Source organism: Triturus cristatus, chromosome 1_1 (assembly GCF_964204655.1).
Source record: "Triturus cristatus chromosome 1_1, aTriCri1.1, whole genome shotgun sequence".
NCBI lineage: Eukaryota > Metazoa > Chordata > Amphibia > Caudata > Salamandridae > Triturus > Triturus cristatus.
Genome location: NC_140579.1, coordinates 216,021,049 through 216,036,335, shown reverse-complemented (window position 1 = coordinate 216,036,335; position 15,287 = coordinate 216,021,049). Strand labels below are relative to the sequence as shown.

General features: G+C 49.3%; 1 long non-coding RNA gene across 1 annotated transcript; it reads right to left on the bottom strand.

The window, feature by feature from the left end:
- Positions 1-9,853: 9,853 nt before the first annotated feature.
- LOC146870008 (uncharacterized) lies at positions 9,854-10,904 on the bottom strand. Its single transcript, XR_014981671.1, has 5 exons — positions 10,794-10,904; positions 10,441-10,538; positions 10,289-10,356; positions 10,127-10,183; positions 9,854-10,030 (listed from the first exon to the last, which is right to left on the bottom strand). It is a non-coding gene; the product is annotated as an uncharacterized LOC146870008 (long non-coding RNA).
- Between the last annotated feature and the right edge of the window lie 4,383 nt (positions 10,905-15,287).

The following is a 15,287-nucleotide window of genomic DNA, read 5'->3' as shown; positions in this document are numbered from 1 at the left end:
AGCTCCAGGCAGTGCTTCATTTGAGCTCTAGGCAGTGCTTCATTTGGGCTCTAGGCAGTGCTTCATCTGGGCTCTAGGCAGTGCTTCGTTTGAGCTCCAGGCAGTGCTTCGTTTGGGCTCTAGGCAGTGCTTCGTTTGGGCTCTAGGCAGTGATTCGTCTGGGCTCTTGGCAGTGCTTCGTTTGGCTTCAGGCAGTGCATAGTTTGGCCTCCAGGCAGTGCATAGTTTGGGCTCTAGGAAGTGCCTTGACTGGGCTCTAGACAGTGCTTCATCTGGGCTCCAAGCAGTGCTTGGTTTGGGCTCCAGGCAGTGCTTTATCTGGGCTCCATGCAGTCCTTTGTTTGGGCTCAATGCAGTGCTTTGTTTGGGCTCTAGGCAGTGCTTCATTTGGGCTCTTGTCTGTGCATTGTTTGGGCTCCAGGCAGTGCCTCAATTGGGCTGTAGGCAGTGCTTTGTTTGGGCTCTAGGCATTGCTTTGTTTGAGCTCCAGGCAGTGCTTCGTTTGGGCTCTAGGCACTGCTTCGCTTGGGCTCTAGGCAGTGCTTCGCTTGGGCTCTAGGCAGTGCTTCATCTGGGCTCTTGGCACTGCTTCGTTTGGCTCCAGGCAGTGCATAGTTTGGGCTCTAGGAAGTTCTTCGAGTGGGCTCTAGGCAGTGCTTCGTCTGGGCTCCAAACAGTGCTTGGTCTGGGCTCCAGGCAGTGCTTCATCTGGGCTCTAGGCAATGCTTTGTTTGGGCTCCAAGCAGTGCTCGGTCTGGGCTCCAGCAGTGCTTCATCTAGGCTCCAAGCAGTGCTTCGTTTGGGCTCTAGGCAGTGCTTTGTTTGAGCTCCAGGCAGTGCTTCGTTTGGGCTCTAGGCAGTGCTTTGTTTGGGATCTAGGCAGTGCTTTGTCTGGGCTCTTGGCAGTGCTTCATTTGGCTCCAGGCAATGCATAGTTTGGGCTCCAGGCAGTGCATAGTTTGGGCTCTAGGAAGTGCATAGGTGGGCTCAAGGCAGTGCTTCGTCTGGGCTCCAGGCAGTGCTTCGTTTGGGCTCTAGGCAGTGCTTTGTTTGGGTTCTAGGCAGTGCTTTGTCTGGGCTCCAGCAGTGCTTTATCTAGGCTCCAGGCAGTGCTTGGTTTGGGCTCAAGGCAGTGCTTCATCTGGGCTCCAGGCAGTGCTTTGTTTGGGCTCTAGGCAGTGCTTTGTCTGGGCTCCAAGCAGTGCTTGGTTTGGGCTCTAGCAGTGCTTCATCTAGGCTCCAGGCAGTGCTTCGTTTGGGCTCTAGGCAGTGCTTCATTTGAGCTCCAGGCAGTGCTTCGTTTGGGCTCTAGGCAGTGCTTAGTTTGGGCTCTAGGCAGTGCTTCGTCTGGGCTCCAGGCAGTGCTTCGTTTGGCTCCAGGCAGTGCATAGTTTGGCCTCCAGGCAGTACATAGTTTGGGCTCTAGGAAATGCCTTGACTGGGCTCTAGGCAGTGCTTCATCTGGGCTCCAAGCAGTCCTTTGTTTGGGCTCTAGGCAGTGCTTCGTTTTGGCTCTTGTAAGTGCTTCATCTGGACTCTAGACAGTGCTTTGTTTGGGCTCCAAGCAGTGCTTGGTCTGGGCTCCAGCACTGCTTCATTTAGGCAGTGCTTAGTTGGGGCTGTAGGCAGTGCTTCGCTTGAGCTCCAGGCAGTGCTTCATTTGAGCTCTAGGCAGTGCTTCATTTGGGCTCTAGGCAGTGCTTCATCTGGGCTCTAGGCAGTGCTTCGTTTGAGCTCCAGGCAGTGCTTCGTTTGGGCTCTAGGCAGTGCTTTGTTTGGGCTCTAGGCAGTGATTCGTCTGGGCTCTTGGCAGTGCTTCGTCTGGCTTCAGGCAGTGCATAGTTTGGCCTCCAGGCAGTGCATAGTTTGGGCTCTAGGAAGTGCCTTGACTGGGCTCTAGACAGTGCTTCATCTGGGCTCCAAGCGGTGCTTGGTTTGGGCTCCAGGCAGTGCTTTATCTGGGCTCCATGCAGTCCTTTGTTTGGGCTCAATGCAGTGCTTTGTTTGGGCTCTAGGCAGTGCTTTGTTTGGGCTCTAGGCAGTGCTTCGTTTGGGCTCTTGTCCATGCATTGTTTGGGCTCCAGGCAGTGCCTCAATTGGGCTGTAGGCAGTGCTTTGTTTGGGCTCTAGGCATTGCTTTGTTTGAGCTCCAGGCAGTGCTTCGTTTGGGCTCTAGGCACTGCTTCGCTTGGGCTCTAGGCACTGCTTCACTTGGGCTCTAGGCAGTGCTTCATCTGGGCTCTTGGCACTGCTTCGTTTGGCTCCAGGCAGTGCATAGTTTGGGCTCTAGGAAGTACTTCGAGTGGGCTCTAGGCAGTGCTTCGTCTGGGCTCCAAGCAGTGTTTGGTCTGGGCTCCAGGCAGTGCTTCATCTGGGCTCTAGGCAGTGCTTTGTTTGGGCTCCAAGCAGTGCTCGGTCTGGGCTCCAGCAGTGCTTCATCTAGGCTCCAAGCAGTGCTTCGTTTGGGCTCTAGGCAGTGCTTTGTTTGAGCTCCAGGCAGTGCTTCGTTTGGGATCTAGGCAGTGCTTTGTTTGGGATCTAGGCAGTGCTTTGTCTGGGCTCTTGGCAGTGCTTCATTTGGCTCCAGGCAATGCATAGTTTGGGCTCCAGGCAGTGCATAGTTTGGGCTCTAGGAAGTGCATAGGTGGGCTCAAGGCAGTGCTTCGTCTGGGCTCCAGGCAGTGCTTCGTCTGGGCTCTAGGCAGTGCTTTGTTTGGGCTCTAGGCAGTGCTTTGTCTGGGCTCCAAGCAGTGCTTGGTTTGGGTTCCAGCAGTGCTTTATCTAGGCTCCAGGCAGTGCTTGGTTTGGGCTCAAGGCAGTGCTTCATCTGGGCTCCAGGCAGTGCTTTGTTTGGGCTCTAGGCAGTGCTTTGTCTGGCCTCCAAGCAGTGCTTGGTTTGGGCTCTAGCAGTGCTTCATCTAGGCTCCAGGCAGTGCTTTGTTTGTGCTCTAGGCAGTGCTTCGTTTGAGCTCCAGGCAGTGCTTCGTTTGGGCTCTAGGCAGTGCTTCGTTTGGGCTCTAGGCAGTGCTTCATCTGGGCTCCAGGCAGTGCTTCGTTTGGCTCCAGGCAGTGCATAGTTTTGCCTCCAGGCAGTGCATAGTTTGGGCTCTAGGAAATGCCTTGACTGGGCTCTAGGCAGTGCTTCATCTGGGCTCCAAGCAGTCCTTTGTTTGGGCTCTAGGCAGTGCTTCGTTTTGGCTCTTGTAAGTGCTTCATCTGGACTCTAGACAGTGCTTTGTTTGGGCTCTAGGCAGTGCTTCGCCTGGGCTCCAAGCAGTGCTTGGTCTGAGCTCCAGCACTGCTTCATTTAGGCAGTGCTTAGTTGGGGCTGTAGGCAGTGCTTCGCTTGAGCTCCAGGCAGTGCTTCATTTGAGCTCTAGGCAGTGCTTCATTTGGGCTCTAGGCAGTGCTTCATCTGGGCTCTAGGCAGTGCTTCGTTTGAGCTCCAGGCAGTGCTTCGTTTGGGCTCTAGGCAGTGCTTCGTTTGGGCTCTAGGCAGTGATTCGTCTGGGCTCTTGGCAGTGCTTCGTTTGGCTTCAGGCAGTGCATAGTTTGGCCTCCAGGCAGTGCATAGTTTGGGCTCTAGGAAGTGCCTTGACTGGGCTCTAGACAGTGCTTCATCTGGGCTCTAAGCAGTGCTTGGTTTGGGCTCCAGGCAGTGCTTTATCTGGGCTCCATGCAGTCCTTTGTTTGGGCTCAATGCAGTGCTTTGTTTGGGCTCTAGGCAGTGCTTCGTTTGGGCTCTTGTCCGTGCATTGTTTGGGCTCCAGGCAGTGCCTCAATTGGGCTGTAGGCAGTGCTTTGTTTGGGCTCTAGGCATTGCTTTGTTTGAGCTCCAGGCAGTGCTTCGTTTGGGCTCTAGGCACTGCTTCGCTTGGGCTCTAGGCACTGCTTCGCTTGGGCTCTAGGCAGTGCTTCATCTGGGCTCTTGGCACTGCTTCGTTTGGCTCCAGGCAGTGCATAGTTTGGGCTCTAGGAAGTTCTTCGAGTGGGCTCTAGGCAGTGCTTCGTCTGGGCTCCAAGCAGTGCTTGGTCTGGGCTCCAGGCAGTGCTTCATCTGGGCTCTAGGCAGTGCTTTGTTTGGGCTCCAAGCAGTGCTCGGTCTGGGCTCCAGCAGTGCTTCATCTAGGCTCCAAGCAGTGCTTCGTTTGGGCTCTAGGCAGTGCTTTGTTTGAGCTCCAGGCAGTGCTTCGTTTGGGCTCTAGGCAGTGCTTTGTTTGGGATCTAGGCAGTGCTTTGTCTGGGCTCTTGGCAGTGCTTCATTTGGCTCCAGGCAATGCATAGTTTGGGCTCCAGGCAGTGCATAGTTTGGGCTCTAGGAAGTGCATAGGTGGGCTCAAGGCAGTACTTCGTCTGGGCTCCAGGCAGTGCTTCGTCTGGGCTCTAGGCAGTGCTTCGTCTGGGCTCTAGGCAGTGCTTTGTCTGGGCTCCAAGCAGTGGTTGGTTTGGGCTCCAGCAGTGCTTTATCTAGGCTCCAGGCAGTGCTTGGTTTGGGCTCAAGGCAGTGCTTCATCTGGGCTGCAGGCAGTGCTTTGTTTGGGCTCTAGTCAGTGCTTTGTCTGGGCTCCAAGCAGTGCTTGGTTTGGGCTCTAGCAGTGCTTCATCTAGGCTCCAGGCAGTGCTTCATCTAGGCTCCAGGCAGTGCTTTGTTTGGGCTCCAGGCAGTGCTTCGTTTGAGCTCCAGGCAGTGCTTCGTCTGGGCTCCAGGCAGTGCTTCGTTTGGCTCCAGGCAGTGCATAGTTTGGCCTCCAGGCAGTGCATAGTTTGGGCTCTAGGAAATGCCTTGACTGGGCTCTAGGCAGTCCTTCATCTGGGCTCCAAGCAGTCCTTTGTTTGGGCTCTAGGCAGTGCTTCGTTTTGGCTCTTGTAAGTGCTTCATCTGGACTCTAGACAGTGCTTTGTTTGGGCTCTAGGCAGTGCTTCGCCTGGGCTCCAAGCAGTGCTTGGTCTGGGCTCCAGCACTGCTTCATTTAGGCAGTGCTTAGTTGGGGCTGTAGGCAGTGCTTCGCTTGAGCTCCAGGCAGTGCTTCGTTTGAGCTCTAGGCAGTGCTTCATTTGGGCTCTAGGCAGTGCTTCATCTGGGCTCTAGGCAGTGCTTCGTTTGAGCTCCAGGCAGTGCTTCGTTTGAGCTCCAGGCAGTGCTTCGTTTGAGCTCCAGGCAGTGCTTCGTCTGGGCTTTTGGCAGTGCTTCCTTTGGATCCAGGCAGTGCATAGTTTGGACTCCAGGCAGTGCATAGTTTGGGCTCTAGGAAGTGCTTCAACTGGGCTCGAGACAGTGCTTCATCTGGGCTCCAGTCAGTGCTTTGTTTGGGCTCTAGGCAGTGCTTCGTTTGGGCTCTTGGAAGTGCTTCGTTTGGGCTCTAGGCAGTGCTTCGTCTGGGCTCTTGGCAGTGCTTCTTTTGGCTCCAGGTAGTGCATAGTTTGGGCTCTAGGAAGTGCCTTGACTGGGCTCTAGGCAGTGCTTCATCTGGGCTCCAAGCAGTGCTTGGTTTGGGCTCCAGGCAGTGCTTCATCTGGACTCTAGACAGTGCTTTGTTTGGGATCTAGGCAGTGCTTCGTCTGGGATCCTAGCAGTGCCTGGTCTGGGCTCCAGGCAGTGCTTCATCAAGGCTCCAGGCAGTGCTTTGTTTGTTTGGGCTCTAGGCAGTGCTTCGTCTGGGCTCTTGGCAGTGCTTTGTCTGGGCTCTGGCAGTGCTTCGTCTGGGCTCTTGGCAGTGCTTCATCTGGGCTCCTGGCAGTGCATAGTTTGGGCTCTAGGAAGTTCTTCGACTGGGCTCTAGGCAGTGCTTGGTCTGGGTCGACTAATTTGTGGACCTTCGTATAGAACCTGTGCCAAAATAGAACTCTTCCACAGCGCAGTCTTACTATTCGACACATCCTGGCCACTTACGAAAAAATCGCTTTTAAACTACTGCACATATCACGCACATTGTCACTGAGCACCGATTTCTCACTGTGTCACTACTGTCAGCACATTATTGCATGACGGCCACTCGTGAAAATATTGATGTATGCATATATGAATGACGCAATTCATATATAAAGATTCATTTGGTTGCATATGAACTGTCTTGTGTGTTGCTTAAAGTCAAATTAATGTACTTTGTGAAAAAATGCTTGACTAAACCGTAAGTGCAAAGCAATACTTTCACCCAACAGAACCATTGTTACCTTATAAACTTACCGCCCAGGTTCTGAGGGATACTGGGTCACCCCATTGCTTTTTTGAATATTGTTTGGGCTCTAGGCAGTGCTTTGTCTGGGCTCTAGGCAGTGCTTCATTTGGGCTCTAGGCAGTGCTTCGTCTGGGCTCTTAGTAGTGCTTCGTTTGGCTCCAGGCAGTACATGGTTTGGGCTCCAGGCAGGGCATAGTTTGGGCTCTAGGAAGTGCTTCAACTGCACTGTAGGCAGGGCTTCGTCTTGGCTCCAAGCAGTGCTTTGTTTGGGCTCTTGGGAGTGCTTCGTCTGAACTCTAGACAGTGCTTTGTTTGGGATCTAGGCAGTGCTTCGTCTGAGCTCTAAGCAGTGCCTGGTCTCGGCTCCAGGCAGTGCTTCTTCTAGGTTCCAGGCGGTGCTTTGTTTGGGCTCTAGGCAGTGTTTCGCTTGGGCTCTTGGCAGTGCTTCGTCTGGGCTCTTGGCAGTGCTTTGTCTGGGCTCTAGGCAGTGCTTTGTCCGGGCTCTAGGCAGTGCTTTGTCTGGGCTCCAGGCACTGCTTGGTTTGGGCTCTAGGCAGTGCTTTGTTTGTGCTCTAGGAAGTGCTTCAACTGGGCTCCAGGCAGTGCTTCGTCTGGGCTCCAGGCAGTGCTTTGTCTGGGCTCTAGGCAGTGCTTCATCTGGGCATCAGGCAGTGCTTCGTCTGGGCTCTTGGCAGTGCTTCGTCTGATCTTTAGGCAGTGCTTTGTCTGGGCTCTAGGCAGTGCTTTGTTTGGTTTCTAGGCAGTGCTTTGTCTGGGCTCTAGGCACTGCTTCTTCTGGGCTCTAGGCACTGCTTCTTCTGGGTTTCAGGCACTGCTTCTTCTGGGCTCCAGGCACTGCTTCTTCTGGGCTCTTGGCAGTGCTTCATTTGGGCTCCAGGCACTGCTTCTTCTGGGCTCTTGGTAGTGCTTCGTCTGATCTTTAGGCAGTGCTTCGTCTGTGCTCCAGGCAGTGCTTTGTTTGGGCTCTATAGAACTAGTAAAGGGCCTTGGCTCCAATCAGTAAGGCTGAGCCTCAAAATGACAAACCAACAAAATCGCCAATACTGATGATATATCAAACATTACTTCCCTGGTGACTAGAAAAAATCTATAACACCACAAGCCATATTTTGCTTATTTCAATTTTGATTTAACATCCTTTTTAGGTCTCGGCTCGAGGGCTGCGCTTGTGCAGTCTCGCTCCGAGATTTAATGACTTGGAGAAGAGGGGCTTGAACCCGCCCCTCTTCTCCATTGGCTGGCCTCTTAAATGCTGGCCAGCCATTGGAGAAGAGGTTCGTGTCGCAAAACAGGCCCCGCCCTTTTCGGATTCGGGAGTGTTTTTTTCGATACTTTTCGCTGGGCGTGTTTTTCTCTCCTCCAGCCAATGGCAAGAGGAGAGAAAAAGAAAAACACGCCCCCGAATCCGAAAACAAGTCCCCGAATCCGAAAATGCCGCTGCCTTTCTCCGAGGCATTTCTGCTTCACCTCGGAGAAAGGCAGTGGTGTGCTTTTTTTTCATCTTTGCTTTGATAATTAGTGCTGCTTTAGCCAGCCAAAATGCATTCTGGGAATTTCTAATGGGTAAAGCCGAACAGCAAGTCCCAGAATCCCAAGTAGTGGTGCCACTGGGCCAGGACTGGCGCTAGACGGGTCGCCTTTGAGTTTATGCACTCGGGGTTGGCAGGAGCAAAAGCCTCGTAAGTAAACCACACCGGTTTTTGGTTGTAGAATAAATTCCGATAAAGTGCCAAGAGCACATATCGATTAACGCTGCCTGCTCGAACAGAAGCAGCGAGGAGGACACAGAAGGGTGCTCTGCCTCAGATTGTGGGAGCCCCGTCCCTTCTCGTGCCTGAAACATCACTTAAAGTAGCTCCTAAAATATTGCACATCCCTATAACCCCACCCCCACACACCACCACCCACCCAGCCACAGAGGTAAGAAAGACTAAAGTCAATCACGAACCCAGAGCATCGAGAGAACAGCACTTAAAGCAAGGTATCGGAAGGGGCAGAACACTGCTCGTCTACGAGATTGTGCGCGACACAAGCGGAAATTGCCAGCAACACAACACCCACATGTACATTGACACACACGTATGTATGCACGCGTGCACACAAATACACTTAGTGACACAAACGCATGCACGCGCGCACACAACTTGCCTCATAAATCTAACAAGGATATTATGGCATGGTTCTTAACTACTGTACCCTATGCTCTGTACTTCCGCAGCCTCGGATTTGCACTTCTGCACCCTACGGATCTGCACCTCTGCGCCCTAAGAATTTACACTTTTGCACCTTATAGTCTGCACTTCTGCACCCTAAGGTTCTGCACTTCGGCATCTTAAGGGTCTGCACTTCTGCAACCTGAGGATCTGCACTTCTGTGTTTGCTCAGCACGTTTAGTGCCCTGCAAGCCCCTAAGCTCCATGACGCGATTGAAGCGCCGCTTCGTTATAAATGTGGTTCTCCATTTTGTAAGATTTTATTACAAAGTTATTAAAACATAATACACCGGTTCTATTTTGAGCTTTTAAATAGCGTCGCTGCTCTTGAGTAATAACATCGAAATGTAGCGCCACGGAAATTCAAGCAGAAATAAACATAGCGGCAAGCACTAATTTTTAAAGGCCACGTGTGACATTTCCACAACTGTGCACAAGAAGCATAAACATTTCCGGGGCGATTCTTACCTGACTTGCTTTGTTTAATGCTCCTTCTTGTGTAGCTCTCTACCTCAGGGACGCCTCCATGCCACCAGTGAGGTCCCGCCGAGAGGGGCCACCTGCTGAAACTCTATGCCTCCGTGTGGTGGCTGTCAGGGGGCTCAGCTGTCGGAAAGTTTCAGATAACTTTAAACATTTAAAAAAACAAACCGAGCTCTTGTGCACTCCCTCCACTCGGTTGTTGATCAGTTCTTTCTCTCCGCAGCTTGAAACCTTGCTTTAAAAGTTCGCAGCCTTCTGAAGACGAAAGTTCTCCTCTCCTGGAGAACCCCGTTTGAAGTCACACATTGCCCCACATACTACCTACCTCCTCCATGTCCTTCTTCCCGCACTGAGATTTGTCCATAGAAATTGTCTTCCACGAGCACCCATAGATAATATTTTTTTTTAAATCTTGTATTTTAACTGATATAACCATCAAAGGACCTAATTCTATATTAAAAACAGAGCTTTGGACTATACAATTTCCAGCTGAAAGGCAATATTTCTCTCCATGTGTTCCCATACCTGGCGTGTCACGCAGTTTGGTGCTCACTGTCCCTCCATATTAAAGAACAGTAGATGTTTCAGCACCCAGGCTAATATGCTGCATTGCTAAATACATATAAGGTCCCAAAGGCGAAACCGATGCATTGCAAATGCTTGTTGTTTTAAAGATTCAAAAAATTGTTTTTAGAAACTGCAGCACAACTTTATCAAAAAAAGAAGAAACAAATCGAAAACTTTTTCCCAAATACAGTCAATCAACATACATGATAACTCTCTTCCACATTCCCTCATTCTACTCACACATCCCATTCACTAAACATATATAACCCTCACTGATCAGCAACCAAACATACACCACACCTTCAACCTGGCCACATATACTATTTGCCAACAATTAACCATGCCAGGGGTCACCACCAAACATCACCATAATTTAAATGCAATGATCCTTGCTGTGCATTACAAAGATGTAAACATCACTTTTTAGTACTTTGTATATCCAATTAACATTGCACAGAAAGGCAACAACAACTAAAAACCAAAGATTGTTTGGCAAAACATCACAAAAAACACAAAAGGTCGACGCGTTTCGAGCCCGCTTCTTGGGGGCTCTCTTCAGGACCAGAATAACTGAAATGTAAAGAAAAAATCCTTATTACCGCAATGTTAAAAGCGTTTGTTCAACCATACACAACATAACAGGACTCCCAGTGTAAGCCTGCTTACCTCTACTGCAGTGTGATTCAATCCACTGTTCAATATGTCAATACATGCATGAAGTGTCTAAAGAAAAAAGTAATATGAAACCAAAAGAGAAATAAAATAAAATAAACCTGTCCAAAAGGAAATAGTTCTTGTTCTACATCTTAAGTTGATGTGAGCACTTACGAGAAAGACGAGAATTATCAATGTCCAGATAAATTGCGGTACATATGAAGGGCAACTTTTCACCAAAACTGTTGAAAAATAAATAAAAACCAGAGGTGTCTCAGTGACCCATGGTTATCAATGTGCAGTTCATTAATTAAACTTGTTTTTACCTTAACTCCAAAACGTTGACCCATCGTATTATTTTAATTAACCTCCGTCAACGAAGTATGGTGAAGCAGCTATAAAATTTCTCTCCGACGATGCCTCTCTGGAAAAGAGGGAGAGCGGCGGTGAGCGTAAATCACTGCATTTATGCTATTTCTATAGGTTTTTAAATCAAGGAAGCAGGCAGACAATAATCAATGTGCAGCGCATACCAAGCCTCCAATAAGTATACGCTGCCTACGAGTGGAGCATCTCACTCCATACGTCAACGCGATATGAAGGTTTTTTTAAATTAACCGGCAGCACAGAAGACTGCATACAACATTAAAAAAGCGAAGCATCTCCAATAAAATCCTACCTTGGGTAGGCCAGTCTTTTTGTCAAGTCTGCTTCACCGTTACTCACTATGTTGATTGAAAGCGCTACTCGGAAAGAAAACGGAAGTGCGATCATATGATCTCAAAGCCGGCTGCATCATGGGGCCTTCCAAAGTGCTCATGGGAATGGTAGTTAAACAAATCCAACATTACGGATCTGGACAGCAAACCACAGTTGTGTTTAAGGTAAATCCCTTTCTAATTACTACTTAAAAAAAAAAATGAATGAAACATAAAGAATGAATAAAATGTGGATGTTTTTTAATGTGTAAAAAAAAAAAATATTTTCAAACTGAGTCTGACAGGATTCTTTTTACCATTGCACTTTAACACTAACACTAAGTGGTTGCTGCTCAGAAGAAGTGGATAAAAGGTTATGCATAAAGCCCCCTTGTCTTTAATAAAATCTCGATTCTTTTTTCAGTATACCTATAAGAATCGTCATTTTATGGCAAGACAGGAGGCTAGCATTATGCATGTTAAAAGCTTCCTTAAAACACATTTTGAAACAGGATCCACACTTTTGAAACAAAACTTCCTAAAAGTTTCCGCCGAACTGAAAGCCTATCTGCTAGAATTGGCTCAGTCCTCTTCATCACAAACTTTATCTGGAATGGGCCCCACTGGGGTGGGTTGAGTTATCACGTGTCATATTAAACTGCGATCGCTCAGTTTCTCACCTGTGAGCAGAAATGGCATTCCAGTGTAACAGTGGTCTTGTTGAGTATGGAGTGGCCGTTCAACTTGGACCGTGGTAAAGTGTCAATTGTATGCAATGTCAACTTTTTCTTTATTGCATCAAAGTGTTGCTATGTGAACATGTACCTGAAGAATGTTATTATGTGTAGGAGAGTAGGATCTGCACTTATGTTGCCCCCACTTTTTTTCTGATGTTTACACTGGTTTCTGGCTATAGTCTGGCTGGGTCCCTGCTAATCAGGGCCCCAGCCTCTCTGTTCTCTCTAAACGACTTGGAGTGCATATTAGATGCACTAGTGATTGGATACTGTGGTACCTTATGAGCCCCTAGTATATGGTACCTTAGGTACCAAGGGCATAGGTACTTCACAGGCCTACCAGGGGCTGAAGCATGTATTATGCCACCCCTGGGAAGCTGACTAAATCTGACACCACAGGCCTGCTACTGCAGCCTGGGTGAGGTAGTGTTAGCACTCCTCACTGAGGTATAGGTTCCCTATATCTCACCTTACACACACATATGAGCCTATCAGTCACCCCTAAGGCAGGCCCTATTAATCCTGAGGGCAGGGTGCTTGGTTTTCCATGTGAGGGGATGCCTCTGCCTGAGCAGGGCCCCCCTGCAGCCCTCTGAGTCTATTCTCTGTGGCTGTTTGTGGATGCGGTTAAACCATATACTCTTAAGTGCATTATAACCTAGCGGTAAATGCTAACTTTGGGATGGCTGCATCAAAACATGTTGTGTTTGGTGTCAAACGCCTTGGAATCATACCCCACACCAGTAACTGGTGTGGGATTATGATCCCACCCTTCTAGAGGGATAGACATGTACCTATTGTGGAAACACGGTAGAAATCTGAAAGAGCCTGGCATCACAAAATGGATGCCACCAGCACAGACACTGGGCTGCCCTCCTGCTGCTGACTGAAACTTGCAGTGGAGGAGGCCCAACAATAGGCATCCTGTCACAGGGAGGTGTCACCACCTTCCAGACAGGATTTAGTGTATTGGGGCTGGGTGGGTGCACTCCTAGAGTGCTTTGAAGTCCTGCACTGGGGGAGCAGTAGGCTCCTCTGTGCATATGCCAGCTCAAACCGGTTCAGGGGCTACCAGCCCCTGCTCTGGCGCGAAACTGGACAAAGGGAAGTGGGTGTAACCACCCACTCCCCTGACCCTCCCATAGGAGTGGTCATAGAGCTAGTCCCTCCCTTTCCTTTAGTATAAGATAGGGAAACCTTGCCATTGCAAACTAGATATTACTGGATGACGCTCTACAAGAAGAATCCTGGACCTTCGACATTCCACTACCTTTGGAACTCTGAAGAATCTTCCTTGGAGTCAAGGAGTGACTCCCCTGCTTGGCAGGCACCAAAACTTTTAATCAACGGTCGCAAACTTTCCCGCTCCCGCCGGAGTCCGAAGTCCCTGCAGCCCCGAAAGTAGATTTCCTGACTTCTCGACAGCCATTGTGAGTCCCTAGCAAATCTGAGGCGAGTGGACCCCACGAGTAACGAGGAACAGCAATACCCGGGTACCGTGCACTATTGTTGAGTGCAACCCCTACACAACATTCTATGAACTTGTGCATTAGACCACGTGTGGTCCAAGCCTCCAGCAGGATTTCCCTTGAAAATCAGAGGCCTACCTCATTCCAAGTGACCGTGGGCTCCTGTGAAGCGAATCCTCACGAGGCGTTTTTGCGATCCCTTGCTGGCTGGCTTGTGGGTCCCCTGAAGACTTTTTCATCAAACCAAAGGGCTCCCCTGATTGCTCCAGGCCTGCCCTGACTTACCCTCGCTGAGTGAGTCCCTCAGACCTTGCTAGTCTGCAACACTGACTTTCTTCACATTCCACAAGACTTGCTGTTGCCAAGGCTTGTTGGCTCCAATCCGGTTGCCGACACCTCAGTAAGCTGCAAACTTCATGGGACACTCTGAATCCAGCTCCTGGTTGTCGTCGACACCTCCTGGACCTCGTGGCTGAAGAGTCAAGACACCCGTGAATCACCTGAAATCACCCGACTACCGTGGGAATCCATCTTCCTGGCCCGGGTCACTGGCAAGTGACTGTGAACACTGTCCCTTCTGCTTTCAGGTCTTCCTTCTTCTGAATCCAGCCTTGGATTCCACTGGACACTTCTCTAGTCTTCACAAGCAGCAAATCTTCTTCGGCTTCCATTGAAAACGACGCCGCGACCCGACACCAAAAGACACCTATGCACCCGGCTTCCCTGGGTGAGGTAACTCGTGCACTCCGGTGCTCCTGTGTGTGTGCTGGCCCTCAAAGTACTTACCTTGTAAGTGGCTGGCTTGTAGACTCTTCCAAAGTACCCTAAAACTTTAAAAATCGAACCGCGATTTGCTCCATTGAAATCAATAGGGAACCCGCGGCTGTGTTCTCACACTGCACGCGTCTCCCGTGGGTCCTTTACTTACCTGCCTTGGGTGGATTAGTGAGGCCCCAGCGATTCTAAAGGCTCTAGGCCTTGTCCCCTTGCAAGTCGACATTCCAAAACCTCTTTTTGAGTATATGGTCTGGTACGCCCCTAGGGCCCCAGCCATATAGGTGCTTAATTTGTTGTGAAACATTGATTTGTGCATATGTTCCTGACTTCTAATCTCATAAAGAGATTAGTAGAGTGTGTCTAGAAATAAATACATATATATTTTATATATATACCTGTGTGGTGTCCTTTCATTTGGTAATTCAAGAGATTATAAGGTAAAACAAGCTGCTTTACATTCCTCTGAGACTTAGCCTGAAGGCTGCTCGCCACAGCTACCACTAGGATAGCTTTCTTTAAAAGGTTGTCTTAAACCTATCTACCATAAGAGTCGAATTGGACTGGTGCAAGGTGGCCACTATAACTAGTGACCAGCATATGCCAGGCCAACTTCTCACATTATTGGAAGTGGTAAATAAAGTTATAAAAAAAAAAAAGAAGTTTCCGCCGAAGACCAATCTGCAGCCTTCATGATATCCTCCAACCTTCCTCCTAACATACAAATCTTACTCGCCATAGCACCTCTCACGCTATGTGTAGTGAATTTAGACACATCCACTACTGCCTCATTCTTAGTTGCCTTAACCTCTTCGATGCCGATGACGGAACGGTTCCGTCATGCACGCCGGTTGGGCTGTGCTTATGACGGAACCGTTCCGTCATGGCCCCGCCCGCGCTCAGATCTTTCAGCACTGCGCGGGAATCCGCGCAGCGCTGAAGAGGTTAAACCACCTTGCATGCTGCTGACTCTTCCTTGTGCCGCCAAAGACATCACCACTCTGTGAGGTGCTTGGGCCTCCTCTGACCTTTTCATCATCTTTTTCCAAATGCCTTTTCTTTTTAAGGCATTTACCCCCTGGACCTCTGTTTTCAACTTCCTCTTCAGAAATTGAAAAGTACTCTTCTTCTATATTTCTCTTGCCTCTTTTCGTAACACTTGTTTCCTCAACTGTAGACTTCCTCACAAACAATCCTCCGAATATCTTCATCCTTACTTCCCTCTTTTCCTACAATATTCTCCATCCTATTTAAAAACAAGCATTGAAAATGCAATAGGTCTCGCCTTTGATTAAGTTAAAGCCATTTACTTTGCTAATGGTATTATATAGCAAAGCAAATGGCTTTAACTTAATGAAAGGTGAGACCTATTGCATTTTAAATATCGGCATATTCTTGTTGCCAAGGGACTCCTTACTGCTGGTACTGCACTGTATAATATAATATGTTTTAAAATGCCAATAAAGCAATCCGACATAAAATACAAAAGGAACTT